The sequence below is a fragment of the Photinus pyralis genome, unplaced genomic scaffold (genome assembly GCF_008802855.1).
Source record: "Photinus pyralis isolate 1611_PpyrPB1 unplaced genomic scaffold, Ppyr1.3 Ppyr1.4_LG1, whole genome shotgun sequence".
NCBI classification, from domain to species: Eukaryota; Metazoa; Arthropoda; class Insecta; order Coleoptera; family Lampyridae; genus Photinus; species Photinus pyralis.
The window spans coordinates 37,347,557-37,353,836 of record NW_022170249.1 but is presented as its reverse complement, the minus strand read 5'-3'; the positions used below and the strand labels follow the sequence as shown (position 1 = coordinate 37,353,836).

The 6,280-nt window shown below is 36.1% G+C and overlaps 1 long non-coding RNA gene across 1 annotated transcript; it reads left to right on the top strand.

Moving 5' to 3' along the window:
• Window positions 1–3,721: 3,721 nt before the first annotated feature.
• LOC116158990 lies at window positions 3,722–4,826 on the top strand. Its single transcript, XR_004142871.1, has 3 exons — window positions 3,722–4,023; window positions 4,109–4,258; window positions 4,310–4,826. It is a non-coding gene; the product is annotated as an uncharacterized LOC116158990 (long non-coding RNA).
• Window positions 4,827–6,280: the final 1,454 nt, after the last annotated feature.

Below are 6,280 nucleotides of genomic sequence, written 5' to 3'. Positions count from 1 at the left end.
GTAATTATCGTGCAAATCAAAAAATAAACATGGAAAATCGTATTTAACTTGAACTTCCAAAGCCGACTCGACAGCAACTCATTTTTGATCGCCAGTTATAATCTATTCTCAAACTCTTGTCGAACCTTTTCAAATGTTGGTTTTGCAATATTTCGACATTCTTGAATTATTCTCTGTTTTACTTCGTCTATGTTCGCCGGTTGCGTTTTAAATACGACAGATTTCAAATGTATCATATTAGTTTATTTTTTGATTACTTGATTGGCCAATTTATAATATGGCTAAAAGTAGTAGCCATATTACAAAATAAATTAAACTAGATGATTATTTTACAATGTGGCCGCGTTTTATAAAGTGGCGTTTTTACCATGGCTAGCCGTTTTATAAACGGGCGAAATTTACAATGTGGGGCTCGACACACCCACACACACACCCTCACACCCCTCACACACACCCTCATCCCTCTCACACACACACACACACACACACACACACATATATATATATATATATATATATAATCTTGGTGTATTGCCAATGTCCCGTACAATTGGGCATAATAATCATGACATAGACGAGAATGTCTTGACTGTTGGTTAAGTGTTATAATATACAGGGTTTTTTGAAATTCACGCACACGAACTGTGGGATGGTGCTTTACAACGAAAACTGAATAAAAACTTCCTCTACCAGTTTTTGATCAGACCTGCACTTTTCGAGTTGTCGTTCGAAAAATCTGAAAATGAAAAAGCCGGAAAACAAAAGATAGTTCAATAGTATATTAAGATACAAGTGTATAATCAAGTCTTTAAAGCACGCGCAACGAGTTTAAGGGCACGACGCAAAGCGGAGTGCCTTTAACGTTGCAAGTGCTTTAAGGACTAATTATACACGTGTATCTTATAGTATTTTTTATTATACCTGCAATATAATTTAAAAATAGGAAATACAATGAAGTCATATTGACGTTATACTCGAATACATGTCTAATTAAGTGGGCTGGGTGTTCGTATTTCACGATTGCCATGGAAATGTCACTTGACGTTTGCTTATAAAAATCATCGTCTTTGTGAATTAAACGATTTCCGTTGAAAAAGATAATACACCGTCCATTAAATCGATTGTTGTAAAATCTAAACAAACGTTAGTAGGTGTAAAATCCAACTCCAGTAAAGCCTATTATAAAGAATATGAAAAGTTGTTTCCATGGATGAATAGGAAGTTACTTACGAATACATTCTTAAATGCATCCATAATGCTGGCATATATGAAGGAAATGTCAAAGGTATTTAAATCTTCTATATTTTGGTGCATTCATTCAAAACTTTAAAACAATGCTGCGATTAAAAAGTGGAACAGATTTGGAAGCATACCCTAAATTACGCGCGTTTGTGAAAGCTTCAACCAAAAGATAGGTACAAAAGCCAAAGAAATGTTCTGCATTTACAGAAAGCGACCTAAGAGTATTTTTTATTTCATCCAGATGACAGTTTCAAAAGTCATACTTGAAGTATCGTTACTTAGCAACTTTAAAGCACGTGTGTTTTAAAGGCCCTTTTTCGCACGCATTTGAGTGTTTAAAACGGAAATTGTGATTCAGGTATAATAAAAAATAATTTATTGTAATTCTCGTACAATTCAAATTGCGAAATAATGGCCGGTAATTATTCAAATCGAGAATATTACGATATGCTGATGGCACTTGGGGCTGCGACATCCTTTGCGGCGGCTACCAGATGCTAACGTTTTTAGAAGATTAGAAGACCGAATTCTGTTCAACGGTAATGTTGCGCTGCCACAACGTGTTTTTAAAATGTATGGGACGGAGATTTTTAAAACCGCGGTAGCTCGAAAAATAGCGGTCTGATGGAAAACTGGTAGAGGAACTTTTTGTTCAGTTTTTGTCGTATAACACCACCCGTGCGCGAATTTCGAAACACCCTGTATACATTGTCTTTTTTAAGTTCTTCGAATAAATCCTTATCCCTAAATTTGTATGGACGTTTCACTTCGATGATGGGGGCGGGGCATCAACGTCCAGCAGTCCATCAGGAGGACTCTCTTCTAAAAATGCGCAAGAGTGAACACAAAGCCCTGTGGAAAAGACTTTCCGATTATATACCTCACAAAATTCATTTTTCTATTTCGGTGTTACAATGAGAATTTTGTGCAACTGTTTTCGGCAAAAACAGTGTTTCAATGAGTTCCATTGTAACATTGTTTTTGGTAACTTTTCATCTCTAAGTTGGCAGTTCGCCAAGACGTCAATGTCAAATCATACGATGTGAAATCAAATTACGTGAAATTTATGTGTTTTCCTTGATTTTTGGTACACGAAGAACTTAATACATTACAAATCAGCAGTTTACACATCCACCATAAATAAATTTATCTACGAATAAAAAATTACACATTCACGGAATGTAAAGTTTCCAAATGTCTGTGTTGTGTTTATCTGCGCTGCCAACTTAAAATTTGTCAACGTAAATGGTGTTGCCAACTTAAGACATATTAATTCCAAAGTTTCCTGTAGTTTTTCATAATTACTTTTTAATTAAATTAAAACCCCGAAATAGAAAAAATAGTATGAAAAACACGTATTACAATGCTTTATTGTAATACGACTATCTTGTGGCACGGGTGGCGTAGCGAAGCGGAGCCACGAGTGTCCACAAGATAGTCGTATTACAATAGGTCGCATTGTAACACTTGTATTTCAATATACTATTATCGCTTCATGATTTTTGCCCTATTGAATGGACTTTACACGTTCCAAGTTGTATGATTCTAAAAATACAAGACGAATAGTAAAGTTTATCACAAAAAGTAGTCGTTTATATATGTTAAGCGTCTAAATAGACAGAAATTTACCACCCCGCTGCCCTTTTAATAGGCCTTTGAAATGGATCCATACTTTTTGTCAAGCGATTTTCCGTGCTGTACGTCAACTTGCATTTGCTGATTGCCCTGTTGTAGCCCGTACAATGATGTAAAATTTTATAATTTAACTACTTTAACGGTATAAAATCGTTTTCGCATGCTCACAAAGACGTTACCATTTATACATGATAATTCGGCATTAAATTGGTATCTTTTAATCCGATTGGACTTAACCGACTGTTCTTCCGTACTAAACAGAGTAGCTCTTTCTGTAAAAACTCTGCAATAGCTCCTAATAGTAAATAATAATAATAATAATATATTTTATTTCCCATCTAACAGCAGAGCCTAATTACAGATGAGAAAGTGAATAAATGTAAATATAAATAATGTAAATAAATCTAGTATACAAGTATCACAGAAAACAGATAGAGATATCGCGCACGTTGCAGTTGAAGATATCAACATGTCGATTAACCGATTCAAGACAAGCACACATACGCGATATCAGTGACGTACACAAGGATTGTTTATAAACAAACAGGTTGTTCCTCCTGAGATGTTTTTGAGGCACATGAAAACCAATGCGCGCCAAAAGTGCAGGCGAGTCAATTTTGTTAATGATCAAGTTGTAAATAAACCTGGCTTGATGAAATTCCCTACGACGTTCAAGAGCTCCAATATCACCCTCGAGAAGCAGAGAGCCATAATCTACACCTCTCTCTGGGAATGCACCGTGGCGTAAATATAGTAAATATTTGAGGTAACGTCTTTGAATGTTTTCAAGTTTAATTTTGTAGGTGATGTAAATTGGCGACCAAACCACAGAAGTATACTCAAGTTTAGTGCGTACGAGTGTATTATATAGTGTCTTCAGAGCATCTTCAGATTTCAGCTCTCTTGAATTCCTAAAAATAAAGCCTAAGAGCTTTAACGCCTCAGAACAAATGGTGGTAATGTGGGTATTAAAGTTCAGTTTAGAATCAAACGTTACGCCAAGGTCCTTAATCATCACACAACGTTTAAGCGAACAATTATTTATAACATAATTATGCAATTGCGTAACCTGCTTACGAGAGAACGACATCACACTACACTTATCCACATTAAGATTTAATTTGTTAGACAGCGACCAATTGACGAGTAAGTTTAACTTATACTGCACATCACGTGCATCACTCAAAGTCTCAATTTTATTAAATATTTTTATGTCATCCGCATAACCAAGGGCACAATCACCAAGGGATGAAAGTATATCATTACAAAATATAATAAACAAGAGTGGGCCGAGGTTTGACCCCTGTGGCACTCCCGAGGACACTTTGTAATAATCCGATTTGAAGTTCTTATAACATACACATTGACGACGATCAGTAAGGTAAGAACTTAATCACAGAACAAATGTTTTACTAAGATTAAAGTTTTTCAGCTTATTTATGAGTAACCTATGACAAACGTTGTCAAACGCCTTGGAGAAGTCGGTGTAAATGACGCCCACTTGAGATACAGAACCAAAAGCATCCATTATGAACTCAGTGAAGCAAGTCAAGTTGGTTACAGTCGAGCGACCCTGAAGAAATCCATGCTGGTTGCTTGAGAAATAATCTTTACATTGACCAAACAAGATGTTATATACACATGACTCGAGTACTTTAGCAAAGTTACTGAGTATAGAGATAGGTCTATAGTTTTGAATCACTGATTTATCACCCTTTTTAAAAATTGGTAGCACCTGCGCCGTTTTCCATCTGGTGGGAAATACATGGGACGATATGGATAAATTAAAAATGCGCGCCAGAGGCTGCGCTAGGCAATATTTGCAGTCCCTCACTAGGAAGCTCGGAATGCTATCTTCACCACTTATGAAAGTTGTCGGGAGTTTACCACACACAGTTAAAACATCCTCTACAGTTATCCATTCAGAGAGAAAAATTTTATCACCTTTATGAAGTTTATCTGGGTCAACGGAGTCCACAGCAAAGCTGTTAGCGAAGTAAGATGCGAATGCATTGACAATCCTTGCAGGATCATCCAACTTTTCGTTGTCGACACCAATCATGACGCTAGGTATCCGCGAATCGCCACGACGGGATTGTACAAACTTCCAAAAATTTTTGGGATCAGTAGAGATTGATTCTCCGGTGCTCTTCAAATAAGCATAATACGCCTTTATTGACTCCTTTTTCACTTCACGCCTTAAGTATTGATAGTTAGCGTAATCAAGACTGTCACCAGTTAATCTCCATTTTTTTAATAACCGCCGTTTACGACGTTCCAGCGACTTCAGATGTTTATTAAACCAGGAAGGGTGTCGATTGGTATTAGCTGGGACCGTCCGCGGGACGGATACATTCATAGCCTGGGCCAGCCTGTAAAACAAAAATTTAAAAATCCACATTAAAACCACCTATACACATAAGCTTTTCAATGTTTAGGTACTTAGTTTTTTTCAATATACAGTTTGGTTGGTTTTACGCATGTTCGTTTATGCTATATAACAAGTAACATAAATACAGGATGTTACATATGAATGAGTATGTAAAAAAAATAAGTGGCAGAGGAGATCAAAACAATCACTTTCGTTTGAAACGTGAAATTTGCATTTCTTCTTTAATTCTTTTCTCAGCTACCATAAGAGAAATACTGGTGGCCCGTCTTTAAATAGATTTGGGGTAGGTCTTTTCCGATTTTGCAAAATTTTTTTCAAAATCCTACTACGAAAGAGCACATCCCTAAACGGGGGTGCGAAAAAAATTCTGATTTCGACGAAATTTGGTATTTGAGGGTTTTTGAACATGAAAATCACGAAACTGAAATTAGTTTTGAAAATTCGAAAAAAAAAACTCCACTGCAAAATGAAAAGAAATCCACGAAATTTGTTGTGCACATACTTGAGTTAAGGAACAGAATTGTCGAACAGTTAAAATAACTTTTCACAAAAGTTATACTCGTTTGAAGATTGGCCCGTCGGGTCAGAAAGTGTCCCCCGTCTACTAGTGGTTCATCTAATTTTGCATGTAGTTAGTTGAAAACGTCGCATAACAACAAAAATTGACGATATAAGTCGATATTGTGATATTTGGAACAATGCTTATTTATTGTAATGGAACTCTACTTAAATAACATTCCCCGCAGTCACGCCACAATCTACATCTTGGAATTTGTAGATTTCGAATAGTGAATTTTTTAATATCATTTCATCATAATATCGACTGAAATCGTTACCAGTCGTTACGTCCTCGAATATCAACATCATTTATCCTATTTCTTATTTGCAGCAAACCATCAACGACTTTGTCAACGCCAATCAAAATGTGAGGCAACCTCCTTCAAAACTCCTTCCGTCTCTGGCAACAACTTGACTAGAACCCTCTATTTAATTTTATCTTTAAATCGAATT